This window comes from Helianthus annuus, chromosome 11 (assembly GCF_002127325.2).
Source record: "Helianthus annuus cultivar XRQ/B chromosome 11, HanXRQr2.0-SUNRISE, whole genome shotgun sequence".
NCBI classification, from domain to species: Eukaryota; Viridiplantae; Streptophyta; class Magnoliopsida; order Asterales; family Asteraceae; genus Helianthus; species Helianthus annuus.
Genome location: NC_035443.2, coordinates 2,884,569 through 2,895,615, shown reverse-complemented (window position 1 = coordinate 2,895,615; position 11,047 = coordinate 2,884,569).

The following is an 11,047-nucleotide window of genomic DNA, read 5'->3' as shown; positions in this document are numbered from 1 at the left end:
TTACATCGATCCTCCCACAGAGTAGCAACCCGACTTCGAAGAAACTCATAGCCAGCATTTATCTTCTTAGCTCCCTCAAGTATCGTTGTATTTCGTGAGTTGTACCACTCTTTCATGTAGTCACATCTTCCTTTAAGATCTTCAGCCAGCTTTTGAAGTATAGAACTACTTCTCTGTCTCTCTTCGTCTGCAGCTTTCAAGCGGGCGTTTTCAGCTTTAAGTTGATCAATCTCAGCTTGTTGGCGTTATATTACAGCTTGTTGTTCACCAACAGTGGACTTCAACTGATCTATGTCCACTTGATGATTGATCTGATCATTTTTCGTGACCCTAATGAAATCAGTCTGTCTCTGAATACGATCTGCAGCCTCTTCAAGTTGCATGAATAGAAAGTTATTCTTCTCGTCTTGAGACATTTCCGAGAATATCCTTTGACGGCCAGCACTAGGCTGAGAAGTAGTTGCTCTAATTGCTTCAGCCATTGATCTTTGTGGAATAGCCTGAGGAGTTACTGTTTGAGTTTCAGGAGCTAAAGATACCACAGGAGGTTCTTGAACTGATACTTGAGGAACAGATTGCCGAGCAGAGGTACTCAAGTATCTTCTAGCTTTCTTCTTCTTCTTCTTCTGATGTTCAGCAGCTTTCTCAGCTTTCCTTTTCTTCAAACGTTCCGCTTCAGAATCAGAAGGAACGTATTCTGGATCATCTTCCTGTCGAATCTTCCTGTATCTTTTAACACCACATTCATCGAGATACATTTCGTAGCCAGGCTCGACTAGATGATCATCATCAGAATCAGAATCAGCCTCGTCATCGCCACCGGCTGATGTAGCACTTGCTGATGCACCACCCGCTGATGTACCACCTGCTGATGTACCACCAGTTGTACCAACACTAGATGCACCAACGACACCTGTATCGCCACCATCATCACCTTCATCATCACTCTCCGACATGTCCGAATCAGTTGGATCTGGACCAAACTTTTCACTCATTCTTCTTTTCAACTCCGGCTCTTCGTCATCGGATTGGCTGTCATTGTGACGCCATTTATTTTCTTCAGGAGCAACGTAATCAGTGTTTCCTAGTGCACCGATCAACTTCCTTGGAGGATCACTTTCTTTGTATCTTTTGGCTGCAAGGTTCTTGATTATCCTCAACAAATTGAAGTTCATTGCTTCTATCTTCAGAATATCGTTGTCGGCTTTAGGAAGACCAGGATGTTTTATATTCATGATCATTTGAAGAAACCGCGGATACATCCAGAACTTGTTCCCGGTTGTTCTACTTCCGGTCCTCGTCATGTTTTCCTTCATATTGGCGAAAATGTACTTTGAGATGCTAAACGGTTTGTTTAGCACCAACGCCACCATAAAACCAACTAGATCATTGCCAGCCATATCATATCCGGCACGTCTATTGCTAAGACACTGAATGAGAACATGTAGCAGAAACTTGTAGCGTAACGGCAGATCACACTTGTTGATTTGAGTGCTGAAGATGTCTCTGGTACACTTCATACGTAACAAGCAGCCTCGTGTACACATGATAGGAATAGAATCTGGAGCGTCTGGATGGTCTTGTAGTTGTAACACTTCGTTCAGAATATCCGGAGAGACTATCACATCCAAATCGTTCACACGACCCCTAATAACATCCTTAGCATCCACTTGCACAACACTTGCGGAATCCCAGAAAGCTTTGATGAGAGATTTGTAAACTGGTGTCGAGAAAGTGACAACATAGTTGATCCGCGACTCCCTGATCCATTTCGTGATATCTTTCAGTTCAGCGAGCTTTTCTTCCGGATCCAGATAAGCGATTTGATTATGACGCTTCTCAGACATAATCTCCTCTTCCGTCTTGTTCTCCTTCTTTGTTGCGCGTTTTCGTGTGCTATCTTTCGATGCCATCTGAAATTGAAAATGTCCACAATAAGTAACAAACATATCACATATGCATTTAGACATGTATGGATACAAGTTCATGTATCCAATTGGCAGTTAACCTATCAAAACACATCTTCTGTGAACAAGCACCATACTGAAAATTTCACTAAGGCATGGACGACGAAACAGAGCATCTTAGACGAAACAGGAAGATGTACGACGAAACAGAATTGACAATTGACCAGCTCCGTTTCGTTGACCATTTCGTTTCGTCGATCAGTTCCTCGACGAAACGGAACATTTTGTTTCGTTGACCAGTTGTTCGACGAAACAGATTCATTTCGTTTCGTTGACTGTTCGTTTCGCCGACTGTCTGTTTCGCCGTAGTTAAGGTTTTGATCAAATTGGGCATTTCGCCGTATTGGGTTTAAATGAAGAACAGATCATCACAACTTAAAATCGTTACTTGTTTAACCCAAACCAAGTAGGAAACATACCCAAAATCTAGTGTGGATGTGTTTTCCGATCAAAAACCCGTTTACAACGGTAAACCCACAACAATCAATAATCCCCTGTTTTTGTTACATAAACCCAAACCCAAATCAAAGCAAATAAACATACATAAACCCTAAATATAACTGTTTTCATAAGTTACCAAACAAGATGTGATGTTAAATCATGAAAACATAAGGTAAATAAGGGTCTTCGGGGGTTTCAAACACAAACATACGGTTCAAAATGTAAGAAACATGATCATGAACATCTTTGTACCTTTGATTTTTGTATGATTTCACGGAAAAATGAGGGATTTGAGGGTTTGAGTGGGTGACCAAAAGTATGGAGGTTATGAGTGTTTGGAGAAGATGAACAGTTGAGTGGTTTGAAAAATGAGGACAAGTCTGACTGCTGGGTCCCTTATACACCGACTCACTTTCGGCGAAACAGATATCTCGACGAAACGGGATATGGGCCTCGACGAAACAGACAGTTGGGCTGGACTTGGGCTGTGAAATTAAGCCCACGACGAAACAAGGATTGGGCCATTCCGTTTCGTCATAACCTCGACGAAGCGGACTGTTTCGTCGATAACCAAACTGATTTGACCAATGTTGACACTTTGACTTTTGAACAAGCTGTTTCGTCGATACCAATCTGTTTCGTCGACCATACTTTTGATTCGTCGACAACATATTTCAAAAACACTAAGGCATGAAAATTTTGCAACTGAACAGATTTTGATAAAGTTGAACACTTTTCCATTTTGTTTGAGTTTTCAAATGCAAGGACGTTTTATGAAGTAGGTTTCAGGCTTCCGGCAGAAAACACCAAGCAACAACTTCGGCTTAATCAAAAACGGACTTTACAAACTAAACTAAAAACGAATTTAAAGCGCGGAAAACTAAACGAAAAGTAGTTGAAGGAAATAAACAACTGTACAAGTGCAAACTTTTTGCGAGTTTCAAGGATAAGGAATAATACCAGCTTACGGTCTTAGTCAACATGATTTTGATTTTCTGTTTAAAGCTCTGGATAAGTATACTACCTCGATTATCAGTATTGTTGTCCACATAAACTCAAGCTTATCAAACGTAATCACAATTAGGAGATACGATTTACGGTAAGGATTATACTTACAAGTCGATGTGAATCCACTCACGACACATTCCCGTATCAAGGTATGCACGAGAGTTCATCTTACCGGTGAGTATACCGATTATCATCTGTTTGACCGTAAAAAGATGTGAGATACTCACTTATTTTGATTTGAAAACAAGCCCTATGAGATAGAATCACTTATTGATGAGGAACTTGATTTTCGATGCATGAGGGCACATGAGCAAGTCCGTGAACAGGTCAGTACTTACGTACAGCAGAGAGACGAACTTGACTACCGGATAAATGTCATATATTATCACTTATTTTGAGGGACATGTGATTGTTGATCACTTATTGAGGTCGACTGCAATATGTACACGTATGTATAGTATCATGGAAGATCTAGACTTGCGTCCCCGTTATTTTTCGGTAAAAGATACAACCATGATACCCAGATGATAAGCAGCATAAAGACCGAATATCTCAGAACCTCGGCAATCTATCAAATGAAATTTCGATACCAAGACCATATGCCAATCAATGGTTCCCACCTGACTTGAAGTTTGTTAGGTTTGTATCATCCTGCACATTTAGTTTGATTGTGAGCCTGCCGATACATCGTTAGTAGAGATACTTATCATTTGTTTAACATTTTTGAATACGTTGACTGACCACACCAGTGAATATCATAATCTTCCTTTTTCCAAGAAACTCATTTTTGGTTTTCTAATTTTTTTTTTGAATTTTTGAATTTTTCAAATTTTTTTAATTTTTGAATTTTTCAAACGAAAAGACAGAACGTAAAGACATTTTTTTGATTTTTTTTTAATTTTTTTAATGGTTTTGTATTTTCTTGAAATTTTCTCCCCCTAAAATGCTTAAAGGTTACGAAAATGAAAATCTTTTTGTATTTTTTAGAATTTTTGAAAGAAAATATTTACAAAAACGATTAGCCAAAGAAGTTTACTCGGGTATCACCTTAATGCCATTGACCAAAAGTAGATAATCAAAACGTGATTTATCGAAAGCTTTTGTAAACAGGTCGGCACGTTGGTGATCGGTGGGGACATGAACGACATCGATTAATCTTTTGTCAAAACAATCACGTATCAAGTGATATTTAATTTCGACGTGTTTGGTCTTGTAATGCTGCACGGGATTTCTAGTGATCTGTAAGGCAGCATTGTTATCAACAAAAATAGGAGTAGATAGGAATTCAAAACCGTAGTCGCGCATTTGTTGTTGTATCCACAAGACTTGGGAGCAATAACTGGAGGCAGCAATGTATTCTGCTTCACAAGTTGATGTAGCAACACACGTTTGCTTCTTGCACTGCCACGTAACCAGGCGATTTCCTAAGAATTGACATCCTGCCATTGTTGATTTGCCATCAATTTTGCAACCACCGAAATCAGAATCACTGTAGGCAGTCAAGTCAAAGCTATCATCCTTAGGGTACCAAAGACCGGTGTCCGGGCATCCCTTCAAATAGCGGAAAATCCTTTTAACAGCTGACAGATGAGAGGCCTTCGGGTTGGCTTGATATCTTGCAATCAAGCACGTTGGATACATGATGTCAGGCCTCGAAGCAGTGAGATACATGAGAGATCCGATCATAGCGCGATAGTATGAAGAGTTGATGCTTTCACCCTTCAAATCCGGAGTAATCCCGTGATTCTGCGGAAGTGGGGTACCAATGGGCGTTGCATCTGACATCTGGAACCGGCTCAAGATGTCACCAACATATTTAGTCTGATGGATGAATATCCCAGACTCGGTTTGTTGAACTTGTAGGCCCAAAAAGAAATTTATCTCCCCCATAGCGCTCATCTCAAACTTTTCCTGCATAATACGTTCGAATTGCCTGCACAAAGAGTCATTAGTAGAACCAAATATGATATCATCAACGTATACCTGTACCAATAGAAGATCTCCATCTTGTTCCTTGATAAAGAGAGTACAATCAATAAGACCTCGTCGAAATCCATTCTCCAGAAGATAGTTGGATAAGGTTGCGTACCAAGCTCTAGGTGCTTGATGTAATCCATAAAGAGCTTTGTTGAGCAACCAGACCCGATCGGGGTGAATAGGATCTTCAAAACCTGGAGGTTGTTCGACGCACACCTCTTCTTGAACTATCCCGTGAAGAAAAGCACTTTTGACGTCCATCTCGTAGACTTTGAATCCTTTGAAAGAAGCATAAGCTAGAAAGATCCGAATAGCTTCCAGACATGCAACTGGTGCATAAACTTCATTGTAGTCAATCCCTTCAATCTGGCGAAAACCTTGAACAACCAATCTCGCCTTGTTACGAATAACTACTCCACGATCGTCCTTCTTGCATTTAAAAACCCAGCGTGTGCCAATTTTCTTGTAATTTCCGGGCCTTTCAACAAGCTTCCAAACACCTAGCTTTTGAAATTGCTGCAGCTCGTCCTGCATGGCTTCAACCCAAGCATTATCCTTTAATGCTTCCTTCCAAGATTTCGGTTCTTCTTGTGAAACGTAACACGCAAAGGACCAATCATTTTGAAGACCAGATTCTCTAATGGCTGAATATAAACCAGCATTCTGGTTATTTCTCAGCTGATTATGCATCTGCACACCGCGTTGGACATCTCCTATAATGTTCTGCTGAGGATGGGTATCGTGAATCCTCATTTCAGGATTTTCAGGAACAGGAGCATTGATACCCAAATTGTTAAGATTAAGATCAGCAACCAACTCCACACCAGGAATATGTGTAGAAGTGGATGCATTCCCTTCAGCAGTATCTACATTCTGCACATGAGGAGTTTCGAAAGAAGCACCTTGAACAGGAGCAACTGGAGCTGAAGATCCTTCTACTGCATCATGATATTCATCATCTTCCGATGACTCATTGTAATCAGTAGCATCTTCAAATACCTCATTTTGTACCGTATTGTTAACCGAATTAGAACCTTGGGGGTTAACGATATTAGGTCTAATCAATGGTGAACCAGCAGCGTTGTCACTGTCGAATAACATTCTAGCAGCTGCAGATTCTTCGTCAAAGGTTGGCAGATTAAAGGAGTCAAATAGTCCATCGTAATCGAACATCCAAGGATCACCCGGAGCTCTAACAGGACTTGTGTACCTTTGAACCCTTACTTCACTCCATAGTTCAATCTTTTTAGTTGCCAGATTCCATACACGAAAATTTGGAGTTGCATATCCAAGGAAGAAACCATTGATAGCTTTTGCGCCAAACTTTCCATCCGACTCAATCATGGTACATGGAGCGCCAAAAGGTTCTAAGTAAGAAAGATCCGGTTTCCTTTTCTGTAGAAGTTCGAAACAAGTTTTGCCATGCCTCTTAACTGTAAGAACTCGGTTTAATGTGTAGCAAGCAGTCGACACAGCCTCCCCCCAGAATTGAACAGGGAGTTCCGACTCTACCAACATTGTTCTTGCAGTTTCTATTATCGTCCGATGCTTCCTCTCAGCGACACCGTTTTGTTGTGGAGTGTAGCGAGAACTGTATTCATGAGGAATGCCCTTAGAAGTACAGAACTCATCCATCACACGATTCTTGAACTCAGTTCCATTGTCGCTTCTGATCCTCTTAACTTTCAACATGTAGAGATTCTCCAACATTGTAAGAAGATCTTTGAGGATGCCAGGAGTATCACTCTTGTGTGCCATAAAAGATACCCAAGAAAATCTAGAATAATCATCAGTAACCACTAGACAGTAAGCATCCCCGAATGTTGTCTTGTGTTTCATAGGTCCAAACAGGTCCATATGAAGACGTTCGAGAGGCATGCTAACAGTGTTGGTTTTCTTCAAAGGGTGAGACTTCTTTGTTTGCTTCCCCTTCTGGCACCAAACGCAGATATCTTGTAGATGAAAACTTCTCACAGGTACACCATTCACAAGATTGTTTTTCACTAAATCGTTCATCTTCCTCAAGTGAATATGCCCCATTCTTCTATGCCAAGATATAGACTCCTTCTCTGTGGCTTTTGAGACAAAACAAGTGACTTGTGCAGATTTCGTAATCGCTTGGCTCATCTCAAGAATATAAAGATCATTAACTCTTGGAGCCGATAAGAGAATCCATTCTTTAGGAATTTTGAAACCAGGTTTAAGCACATAACAACCGGCATCATCAAAATGCACGGTGAACTTTTTATCGCAGATTTGCGACACACTGAGAAGATTATGATCAATTTGACGAACATAATTGATCTTATCGAAACATACAACACCATTGGAGATCATTCCCTCTCCAGTGATGTATTCGCCTTTGTCTCCAGCAAATGCGACATAGCCTCCTCTAATATTTCTCACATCATATAGAAGCCGTAAGTCGCCTGTCATGTGCCTGGATGCTCCACTATCAACAATCCAATGACTATTAATAGTTCCTCCTGGAACATCCTGCACATATCATTCAAAGATCAGTTGAGGATGGGGACCCAAGCCTTAGTGGTCTTGGGTCGTCCCTGAGCATCACGAAAAGTGATCTCAATTTCTTGATGATTTTCAAAAACAACAGCTCCCCCTGAACTATCACCCGTCTTAGGTTTCCAAGTTTGTTTTTGTTTACCAGATTGAGTTTTGTATATGGATTTTAAAACTTCTGGTTTTAATGGTAGTGAAACACTTGGTTCCCTTTTTATTGTTTTGACTTCAGATTTTAAAGCCTTTTCAACAGCTTTGATGTCTTTACGTCGTTGTTTCGTTTCTTGTTCCTTAACAGTTCGTTTATCATGTTTTGGTGAAACGGGACGACGTTGAGGGTGAACCATTTCAGGTGGTGCTTTCTCAACAAATTTATCTTTTGGAGTGTTTGTGCAGTTCTTAATGATATGCTCAAACTCCCCACATTTAAAACACGTTCTCCTTTCCACAAACTTAGGAGAATCTGATTGACCAACAGATGTCGAAACCTGAGGTACTTGCTTTCTCATCACACCCGTTTGTATGTTGAGTGTAATTGTTTTGACTGTTGCATTTTAAAATCTTGACTTGTTGTACAAAATCGGTGGTTGATTTGTTTTCAAAAGTCTCAATTTTATCCGTACCTTTTGATGCTACAAATTTGACATTACTGTTTTTCTTCTGATAACGAGCTCCTTTTGTTTCAAATTTTGATTGAGAAACGTTAGGCTTTTGAGCTCGCCATTCTGGTTGTTTACCCTTAGAAGCAATAGGTTGTTGCTATGTTGGTGGTTTTTGATTTCCAAATTGTTTCCTAATCTCAGCTTTTGGAATTGAATCACATTGAGTTACAATGACTCCTGGAATTGTTTTTCCCAAAAACTTGTTTGTATTATCTTCAAAAACTTTATCAATCGAAGATGGATTGACATTTTTAATTGGAAAATCGTGATCTGAATAGATTTTAGAATCACCAATCAAAGTGTACAACACATTATTACTCTTAATGGTAGACACAACTGTCTTGTCATTTTTGAAAGGATCTATCACTTGTTTGACAACTGGTTGAACAGCAGGAGTATCAGGATCAGAAAGAATATGATTTTCAATTGGAATTTCTACTCCTTTCATCTTGTCAAGTGATTTATCCTGATCACTAACATCTGATTCTGATTCATCATCAGATGACTCATAGTCCTCAATGATTGGAGGACTTTGTTTCGTAGATGTTGAAGTTTCTGGTTGATTAGATGATGTACTTGAAGAACTGTCCGGTTTGAACCCTAGGCCAGTAGAAAATTCCTCATAATCAAGAGGCACACTGGGTTCATACCGAGGCATATCCTCTTCATCGGGCATATGAGTATAATTATGTCTTAAAGGGGGCGGACACTTCTCATACCCTACGCCTTTCTTGTTTCCTTTCAGTTGTTGAACGTCGATGATGTGATCAAGCACAAATCGGGAGTTAGAATAACTTTCCAATTTTTGCTTGATAGCATCATGCTCGCATTTGGCAATGGCTAGTTCCTTTTTGGTTTCCTCAACAATGTTAATGTAATCGTTAATGCTAACTTGTTTATGATAAACAACTTTGTTCACTTCGGAAACACTTTTCTTTAAGGTTTCAATTACAGATTTAAATTCCTTTTCGTTTCGAACCAAAGCCATATTTGCCTCTTTGCACTTAGACAGTTCAATAACCAAACTTTGATTATGACTATGAAGCTTTTCGGATTCAAGCTTCAAATCTGCACAAGACTTACAAACACTAGGAGCAGGAGTTTCAGAATTTACCTGACTCGTAGAGGCTGAGACATTTGCCATAAAGGCAGTTTGAAAAGAAAAAGATCCATCTTCAGAGAAGAACTTCTCCATTTCTTTAGATGCCACAGCAGCCTTCTTGATCAGAACTGATTTCTGACATTTCAACTCCTCTGCTTCATTTAATAAGTCATCAACATCAGAACTTGCTTCTTCCTTCACATCAGAATCAGAGTGATAATCGCCCGAAATAGAACTTTCTTCATCAGAACTCCCGGTATAACCCGAACTGTCGTCACTTTCAGAAAATTCTTCCTTGTGAACATGCTTGATGTGATTAATGATCTTTGCATAACACGCTGTTCCTCCTCCTTGATCGCCTTCCCCAAATTGTACAGACCAATCACACCCTTCGTCAGCTTGAACGGTCAATGCTCGATTGGTGTTTGATGGTCCAGACTGGTTCGGATTGTTATTCACTGCTACCATCCTCCTTTCACGATTCTCTTGATGGGCATTGACATTGGAAGTACTCGTCTGATTTCTGAATGGGTTCTGATTGCCTTGTTTGCTTGGTCGGGTGCACTCAAGTTTGAAGTGTCCCTTCTCCCCACAATTGAAACATGTGACTGCATTTATATCAAACGCGTACTTCGTATCCTTTTTGCCTTCCAACGAAGTTCTTCCAGTTCGAGCCATGAAGTCTTTTACCCTTCTAACTGCACTTGCAAATGCCCATTTGATATCCATTAACTCCATTTCATCACGGTCGATCTGTTGATAATCTTCATTGGTCATATTGATGTTTCCAATTTGACCTGCGACCAAACCGCAGTAAGCACTGACCATTGTATTAATGAGTTCCATATGCTCCTTTGCTACTTCAATGCTAACTTGTGTGAGGTTTGAAGTACCGACTCTGACCGTGTTAGGGTTTAGGGGTGGAGGATTGCTGGTATAATGAGCTTGCTGTTGTGGTTGGACTTGTGGTTGTGATGGAACAGGAATGTAAGCCCTCGGATCGAACTGAGGTTGAGTAGTATTAACGGGAGGTGGAGGTTGAGGTGTTGGAATATAAGCCCTTGGATCGAAAACCGAAGTAGGAGCTGACTGAGGAAACGGAAAGGAACTTGTATTGGACACAAATGCCGTTTGCAGTTTTGGTTGTTGAGCTGCACTGGATCTGGCCAAAGAGTCGAATCCTGGAAGGTACATTTCTGTATTTTGAGGTGCAGGAGCTCGTTTAGCTTTCCGGATTTCTTCATCATTCTTGTGTTCCAGCTTCTGAATGAATTCATAGATATTGACCGTATCTAGAGTACCCGTATGCTTTAACAACTCAATAAACGAACTCCATTTTGGAGGTAGAGCATCAGCAAACCTAGCAACCA